We start from the raw sequence: 9,696 nt of genomic DNA on the forward strand, positions 1-9,696 counted from the left end.
AACGCATCAGATGTTTCTCTAATCCTTACTCTGATTTCTCCAATCAAGAGAGTTTGTGCTCAGCTCTTGTCACTCAGAACCGTGTCACTCTTTAAGGGCACTGTTGGGTATTAGCATCAGATTCAACCAGTTCTCATTTTAAGTCTTGAATCTCACAGTTTGTGAGACCTGACGGATGACTTCTGTACCTAATCCCATTCAGAACTTGCACAATTAGTTTCTAAGGTACGGGAGTGTTTGGATATTGCTAGACAATAAAAAACCTTTCTGTTAGATAAGATCAATGAATGAACTTGGCCTCAAGAAGGAAACACCTCCACCTATCAGCGTAAATTCTAATTCAGACCCAGGCAATGTTTCATCACTTTCCAATCCTACCAAGCATTCTAATTTGCTAATTAGTCCAAGTATGGCCGGAACTAGTTTGGCTCTGCTAGAAAGATTTGATGGAGATCCCCAGATATATCACTTTCATGGCACAATGTGGATTGCATTTCATGGCTAGAACACAAGCATATCTTGCTGATATGTTTACAATGGTGTGGGTGGGTGCACATTTGACAAAAAAAACATTAATTTGGAATACTCCCTAAATTAATGATAATAGTTCAACATTAACACATCTGCCGCAATTCCAGGAGCATGCTTGATAGCTGACGTGTGATGAAGCAGAAAATGAAGGTTTTGATTTATTAACGCTTAAACGTAGTGCTGAAATAATCATGTGTGACATTAACCGAACTAATAAAGATTGTACGGGGACAAAATGTGCCCTCAGAGTAGTTTGCCATCATTTATACGCGTGCTTTATATAACGTGGTGTATTAGAATTGCACTAATCCGACATAATCATAAACGTGTGCTACGATTTGCCTATTCGAAATGTTTTAGCTTAGCATTACTTTAGCAGAGGCTTTGGCCTAGTTGCCCGGTCTCACGGTTTAGATGCTCGTATTTTTCCACTGTGCTATTAAACGTGAATTCTTGCTTGAAGCTGTACTTTTCCACAGAAATTGTTCACATGCTTATCTTAAAGTTAGTGCCAGCCTGGCATATTTTCTCTTTAATTCAAGGTCGACTTGCAGGTGCGGACAATGGAGGCTCTGAGTAAGCTAATTGGGAGACAATGTTGCGATTTGCGTACCCATCTCCAAGGATAATGTATGCTTAAGTAAAAGCTTGAGAACTGTCGTTTTTGATTGGTCAATTTGAAGCTAACCTATGAACCCTCCAATGGAGACCCTACAGGATTTGGACTGTTGTCTATAAAAACCCAGGTGCACGAGGAGAAGGTAGCCATTACCAGCTCGATACCCGCCATTTTGCAGACATCGTAGCTATTATGGCCCACTTTGCTGCGACGCCATTTTGAGAGACTTTGATTCTTTCTCTAATCGAGAGAAAGAGACTTTAAATGATTTTGGCCTAGAGACTGTAACTTTGATTTGATCCTTTTGCATGAAGTAATAGTCTTACCTTGCCGCCGTGAGGCAATTGCCCCGTTCACCCCTGCCCCATTTGTCCCGTCCCATGCTGATCGAGAAACGGTACCCATGCTGACCGAAGAACGGTACCTGTGAGACGAAGACTTCCTTGTATGCTGATCGTAATTGGTAAATATGAAAGGAAATTGTAAAATTGCATTGTGTTCCTTTTAGGTAACCAACTGCTGATTTTGGTAAGAGCCCTAGTTAGGAGTTTTTCTAAATTAATGTTGCTAAATTGTTTTTGCATGAAGTCCCACATGCCGATGCTAATTTGAGGTTAGACGAGGTTTCCATCTGTCGCACGATGCAATTTGAGATCTTGTTATGCTGACTAAATGTATGCTATTAGTTCATTACAGATTATCGTATTAGTGATTTGCATTGCCATTATCGAATGCCTCGTGATTCAAATGCTTCATAGATTGCACTTGTTTCGACGTTATGGACAGCTATTAATGTTCGTATATGTTTATCATTTGGTGTTGAGACACATCTATATTGTGCTAGCTTTGTTAATATAGGGAAATAAATTCACTAACTTCGCAATAAACTGGTGTGGTTATTCCTGACTGAAAGGTCAGGGTTCGCTGAAATGTATTCTGGATTAATTGTAAAGTGTTATGTTGTTCAAGGTGTTGCTTATGTTCGTTATTGATTATTGATTTGATGAAATTGATCGATTAAGAGTACAGAGGGTTCCCACTTAGTCAAAAGATTCATCGGCCTAAAGAGCATCCGAACACAGGTAAATTATTACTACGGACCGCTCTATCAGTAGATGGTAGCAGAGGATGGTTTCGTCTTTTGGGACCCTGTACTACTAAAGTACATGGTGTCGAATTAACGGTTACGCATTTTGAGACCCCATTCGAAAAGTTGAATTAGATTTTCTTGGGTAGAACGGATTGACAAGATGATGATGGGCTAGGTCCACCGCGACTTTCCCGGGATCTCGGAGCTTGCGAATGGAGAGAACGGAGGTGTGGAATCAGCGCTGGCGGTACTAGTGATGGTATGAGTGAAGTTAGGGTTTTGCGCTTGCACAGCTTATTGCCGCAGGGTGTGTGAAAAGGTTGCGAGGGTTTTCTTTTAAGGATAGCGGAGGTGCGACTCCGAGTGTAGAAGTAGTGAAGTCGTCGAACTTCATAGAGTTAGCGGAGGTGCGGCTCTGAGTGTGAGAGTAGGGAAGTCGTCGAACTTCATGTGCGTGTGGCGCTTTGTGCATAAAAAGGTCCACGTGGTTGTTGTTGTTGAGACGGGCCCTGCAAGGTCAAGAGACTCCGGAGTATGTTGATCCATGTTGTGGTCTGGGCGGTTTAGTAGGTTGATCGGGCGTGGTCAACGAGTCGGTACGTGTGTTAGGGAGTGAAAGAAACTTCGACTTCGGGCTTTGACAAAGATTCTAAGTGCACTAGAACAGATCATTGACAAGTTGAGAGTAGGTCTGCGGGTCAGATTTGCTTGCGAATGCGGGGACTGAGAAAGACGGAATAGCGGCCAGAGGCTAGTGAAAAGTCCCGAGGCTAGTGAAAGGTCCCTAAGGTCCTGAAGCGACTGTGTTACCCTTCCTGTAGTAAACCGACAGATCTGTTTTATTTTTTGGTAGCTCGCAATACATGCAGAAGTTGTTACGAAAAGAGGTGAGTGAAGGAAGACTAGCCGCGAGGCTTTGTCAGCCGCAGTGTGTGTGAGTGTGACGTCACTAAGAGCCGCGCTGGGATAGGTTGGTTGCAGAGAAGGGTCGCGCACGGATTGGACGCAGTCCGTGGGACTCGATTGGAAGGGGAAAGGCAGGTGAAGAGTATTCCGGGAATTAAAGTCACCTATCGATTACAAACTTTGTGAAATAAAAGTTACCTATTGATTATAAACTTGGTTAAATAAAAGACGAGAAAATGAAATTCCTTAAAGCATTCAGGAGCGCGATGAAGGGGGAGTCTTACATTAAAGCGAGCGTAGGAGAAGAGACGCCGCCCGAGGGTACACCAGCTTACATTGTAATGGAAGAGAAGGGGGTAGCTCCGTGCCTTTGGCTAAAGCAATGGCACAAATTGACAGAGAAACATGGGAGCGTAGCATTCCCGATATATGGGACATTCAATATAAAGATTTTAGAGAATTTGAGATTCACGATGTACGACATGAAGGTGCCTCCAAGGCCAGCACAGTTTGAGGCTCTAGCAATTTGGGAACTAATGGCCAGACAGCAACAGCAGAAGAAGTTCGGGACCAGAATGAGGAAGGTAGAAAAGACACTAGCGGATGCTAGGTGGGATAATGCACAGAAGGTGTGGAGGTCAGATGTATTGCAGGGGATAAAATTGTTCCCCGCAATTACTAAGGAAGGAGAAGAGACAGGTAAGAAAGCCACCTGTAAGACAGACAGAAAGTGCTCCAAGGATAGAGAGGACGAGGAAAAGTTGAGAAGAGAAGAGGAGTTAGAGGATGAGGAGTTGATAATGCAATTGCTGAACGACCGTCCACTGCCTTATGCAGAGGATGGACAAGGTCCAAGTACCAGTTCTGCCCCTCCGGCACCGGTACAGAACAATGAAACTCAGAGTTCAGGAGCGTCATCGGGATCAAAGGACCCGAGTCTGCTGTTCACCCCGCAGATACCGCAAGTTAGGAGAATATATCCAGATGTGCCCGTGTTGAAACCAGCAGAAAATTATCAGCCGCAGATGCCAGGGTACTACAGTGGTGATAACAGTGCAGGAATGATTCTAGATCCAACCGTAAGGGGAGTACAGAATGGTTACAACCCAACAATGGCACAAGCTGAATCAACTCAGTTTTTGATGCCTCAAAAGCAGATGCAGGGAGGAAACGCATATGCTCAAATGACGGGGAGCCAGATGGGCATGCCGACAATGATGACCCATGGTGTGGGAATGAACATGCCACAGAACATGGGGAATGGACAGAACCCAGACGCGATATCCTTACCCATTACTGTAGGTCCAGCGGTACCTCTGTATAGTCAGCCTAATTCGGGTCTGAACAGTCAGGGATCAATGCTGCAGAATGGGACAGAAAGAAGGTGCATAGAAAACACTCCAGGGATAACTCCGATAGCGGCTCAGCCAACTGGGTCTGGGTCCTTGATGGAGTTTAGTCCCATATGTGCTCAGTCAACACTGGTGAGGTCGAGCCCCCCACTGATGATACCTCTCACATCGAACACTGAAAAGCTGCCGCAGCCATCGATGGCAGTCGATGTGAACGCTACCCTGATGGGGGTGAATGCGCAACAGTTGACACAGTGGTTCAACAGTCTGAATTCTACACAAAATTCAGCTAGTGGGAAAGGAGAAGACTATATGAATAGGGTCAGGTTGAACATTGAAGCACAAGAATTGGTGGAAGGGACTATGGGTGTGAACAGGTTAGAGTCCTACACGGAAGAAGAGCTGAGGTATCTATGTCCCAGGATTACGAAGGAAGTGAACAAAATACATAAGAGCTTGCAGGAAGCAGCTGACAGAAACGGGGTTGACATAGACAAGACGAAGCACTTGAGCAGGAGCTACAGGTTAGATTTTGGGACCACAGATTTTGAGAACATGAGGTCAGCAGGCATGAAGACCCACCTTAGAGAATTGCTGCAGAGTGCACAAGTGTGGAGGTGCTTAGACAAATGGGAAAGCAGGTGGGTAAAGAGGAAGGAAAAGAGGAGGGACAGTGCTACAGAAAACAATGAGAAAAGACCGCAGAGTAGTGATACAGTAACAATGTTACCAATGAGGGAGACAGCAGGGGGAAAATTAGTACATGTACCATGGCACAGAAGCAACATTCAGTCCTTTACGGACGATTTTCCCAAACTAAGAGAGAAACCGATTGAATGTTATCAGCAGACTGATAGGTTTGTGAAGCTTGCAAAGTGTCTTTGGGAGGACCTGAACACTCTCTTTGAGATTGTGGTTCCAGCAGATTTGTGGGAGGATTGCAAAAGAGCTGTAGGTTGGCCGACAAGTGAACCAGAGAGGGACAGGGAGACAGGTGCACCATCACCTTTGGTGATGAGCTTGTACTATAAGGTGATTGAGCATTTGAAGACTAAGGTACCCGCGAAGAACGTGGATTGGCAGAAGATTGATCGAACTGCCCAAGAGACTAAAGAATCGATTCATAGTTACTATGAGAGGTTGTTGAAGGCGTTCAAGAATTACAGTGGCACGGAAACAATAGAGGCGAAGGACATGCTCCATTTTGTGTTCAGATTTGTGGAAGGGCTGAGACCAGAAATAAGTCAAATGATAAAGTCGCATTTGATTTGTTGGCAGTCTAAACCGATTGATGAGGTCTTGACTTATGCGAAATACTGTAGCGACGAAATTGAAGTGAAACAGAAAAAGCTGAAAGAGAAGGTGATGATGATGCAGCTTAAGGCAGCTCAAACAGGTTTGCAAGGTCTGCAAGGTCTGCAAGGTTTGCAAGGGATGCAAGGGTTCCAACAGCAAGTACCACAACCGCAATTGCAGTTGCAGGGAAACATGGCGTTTCAGCCACAGGCCAGAGGCAGAGGCAGAGGAGGTTTTGTGAATAATGGTCCAGATTTGAACACTGTTGTGACGGGTGTGCAGGCAATGAAGAAGGTGATGCCGTGTCACGTGTGCGGAATCGTCGGTCATTGGAAACGCGAGTGCCCGATGGTGGTGCAAGAAGGTGCAGGTGTAGGTGCAGGTGTAGGTGCAGGTGCAGGTGTAGGTGTTGGTCAGCAAAACAATGATGTCAATGCATTTCAGACAATGAGGGGACCGAAATTGAGAGGTCCAAGCCCAAATTTTCAGACTGTAAATCAATTGCAGGGATTACAACCTATGCAGCCACAGCAGATGCAGATGCCTCGTGTGCAGATGACGCAAATGCAGCCGATGCAACAGCAGTTACCTATGGTACCTAATCAGCAAATGCAAATACCCTTGGCACCAATGAGTCAGCAGCAAGTGATGGTTCCTCCACAGGTAACGGGTCAGGTAATGAGTACAAATGGCACCGTACAACAGTTCCCATTACACAGTGAGAGTGGAATAAACAACGTATGGGAGAGTGAAAGTTCAGGAGAAGAAGGAGACTGTGTGCTTGCGGCATCCTTGGAGGTTGATCAAAGGGGTCCGTACGTAGAGGGAAGAGTAATGGGTCATCGTGTCTCATTCTTGGTTGACACAGGAGCCACACGTTCAACTGTCAAGAGTAGTGAAGTTCCAAATTTGCCACTCTCAGGGAGGACAGTTCAAGTGGTGGGAGTAGCAAACCGACATCTGACGAACCCAATTACAGATCCGGTTCCAGTCAACATTGGTAACTATCAAGGGGTACATCAGTTTGTGGTATGTGACTCAAGCCCGATAGCACTGTTAGGAAGAGACCTATTGTGTAAATTGGGTTGTTCAATAATGTGTTCAAACGAAGGAATAACAATCCAGACGAGCAGTGATGGGGAGGAAGAGGATAGTGTAGAGGGGGATGAAATGGAAACGGTCGATGAAGAGTATCCTCTGATTTGTCTTTTCCCGATGATAACTGAAGAAGATATTCCAGCTGAATTACGGGAGACAGTCGGAAAGGAAGTGTGGGACATGACAGGGAAAGAGGTGGGGTTGATGAAAGGAGTGGAACCAGTAAAAGTGATGGTAAAGCCCAATGCGATCTTTCCCCAGACCCCACAATACCACATGCCACAAGATATCCTCATGAAAGTTGCTCAACTCATTGACGAATTTGTAAAACAGGGGGTACTGAAAGAAGTGTTAAGCAGTCCATGTAATTCACCAATAATGGGACTAATAAAGCCGAGTGGAAAAGTCCGACTCGTGCAGGATTTGAGGAAAATAAATGACATCATAATAAAGTGCTGCCCTGTCGTGCCGAACCCAGCTGTGATAATGTTTCAAGTTCCTTGCGATGCCGAATGGTTCTCAGTCATCGATTTGTCACAGGCATTCTTTTCTGTGCCTCTTCATGAGGACAGCCAATTCCTCTTTTGTTTCAAATTCCTAGACAGAGTGTACAGTTGGTGTCGAATCCCTCAAGGGTTTTCTGAATCACCGTCAATATTCAATTAGATCTTAAAGAAAGATTTGGAAGAATTAGAATTGCCATTCGAGTCAACTCTAGTACAGTACATTGATGACTTACTGGTTGCATCAAAGACAGAAAGTGGCTGCACAGCCGATACCATTGCCCTGTTGAACCATTTGGGAAGGAATGGACATAAGGTGTCTCCTTCCAAATTGCAGTTCTGTCAGAAGAAAGTGAAATACTTGGGTCACCAAATAGAGAAAGGGTCACAGAGAATAATGAAGGAAAGAATTACAAGTATACTCCAAATGAGTCCAACAAAGACAAGGAAGGAGGTGAGAAAGTTTTTGGGAATGGTGGGATACTGTCGCCAGTGGATTCCCAACTTCTCGTCTCTAGCAAAGCCCCTACTGAAATTGACCCAAAAGGATGCCTTGGATGAAATTGAGCTGAAAGGAGACGAGATGGATGCTTTTGTTGAACTGAAAGAATGCATGTGCAGGGCTCTAGCTTTAGGTATGCCTGATTATACGAAGCCTTTCACATTGTTTTGTCATGAACGTGATGCATGTTCTTTGTCTGTCTTGACTCAAGCCCATGGTGGCGTGAACAGACCAGTAGCGTATTTTTCAGCTACTTTGGATCCGGTTGCAGCAGCACTCCCAGGGTGTTTGCGCGCCGTAGCAGCAGTTGGTATCAGCCTCACTCAGAGTGAAGGAATAGTGATGGGACACCCAGTAACAGTCATGGTCCCTCACTCAGTTGAAATACTTTTGACCCGCTCCCGAACACAGCACATGACAGGAGCAAGACTCACAAAGTATGAAACGATAATTCTGGGCTCACCGAATGTGCAGCTGAAAAGGTGCACTACGTTGAATCCAGCTACCTTGCTTCCTGGAGAAAATGCCGAAATTGAGAACGCTGAAGACGTCGAGCATGACTGCCTTCAGGTGACTGAATTTTGCACAAAACCCCGACCGGACATCAAGGATACTAAGCTTGATGTAAATGACCAAATTCTTTTTGTTGATGGTTCATGCCTAAGAGATGGGATGGGGATTTTAAAAGCAGGATATGCTGTATGTACTGTAACAGGGGTCTTGGAAGCGGGATGGCTTCAAGGAGTCTATTCTGCACAAGTAGCAGAACTTGTAGCCCTTACAAGAGCATGTCAACTGTCTGCATTGATGAAAGTCACCATTTACACAGATAGTCAATACGGGTTTGGGATTGTGCACGACTTTGGACAACTATGGTCACAGAGAGGTTTCCTGACTTCTTCAGGATCCCCAGTGAAGAACGGGGAGAGGATAAGGGAATTGTTACACGCCATTCAAGTGCCAGCCGAAGTTGCAGTGGTAAAATGTAGTGCCCATACGAAAGGACAGGACTATGTGTCTCTAGGAAATGCATATGCAGATCAAGTCGCAAGATTTTGTGCCTTGAACTGTATATTACTCAGGGATGATTGGAATACGATAAATGAGCCAGAACTTGAACCAGCTGAAGCATTTGCCTTGAAGGTTGTAGATACAATAGATGAACTAAAAGCATTACAAAATAATGTCAGGGAGGATGAAAGAGATTCCTGGATTAAATCACAATGTATAAAGAGACAAGACGAGTTATGGGTTTCACATGAGGGAAATTTTTTTTGCCAAATAGTCTCTTATCACAGCTTGCGCGGTTCTATCATGGGCAAGCTCACCTAGGGAGAGATGCCATGATACGATTGTTCAAAACTGATTGGTTTAACCCCAGATTTCGTCAAGCTGCAGAAGCAGTTTGCCATCGATGTGTCACTTGCCAGCAGATGAACCCAGGAAAGGGAACAGTTGTGAGCGCGAGTCACATTGGTAGGGCAAGCGGACCTTTTAGTCGAATGCAGATGGACTTCATTGAGATGCCTGTGCATGGGGGTCTGAAATATGTGCTGGTGATTGTGTGCATTTTTAGTCACTGGATTGAGGCATACCCTACACGTAGAAATGACAGCCTTACAGTTGCCAAGCTATTGTTGAGGGAGTTGATACCACGTTTCGGATTCCCGATCTCTTTAGAATCAGATAGGGGAAGTCACTTCAATAACGAGGTGATAAAGTTACTTTGCGAAGCGCTGAACATTGAGCAAAAGCTGCACTGTAGCTATCGCCCTGAAGCCTCAGGACTGGTGGAGCAG

This window comes from Pleurodeles waltl, chromosome 6 (genome assembly GCF_031143425.1).
Source record: "Pleurodeles waltl isolate 20211129_DDA chromosome 6, aPleWal1.hap1.20221129, whole genome shotgun sequence".
Taxonomy (NCBI): Eukaryota; Metazoa; Chordata; class Amphibia; order Caudata; family Salamandridae; genus Pleurodeles; species Pleurodeles waltl.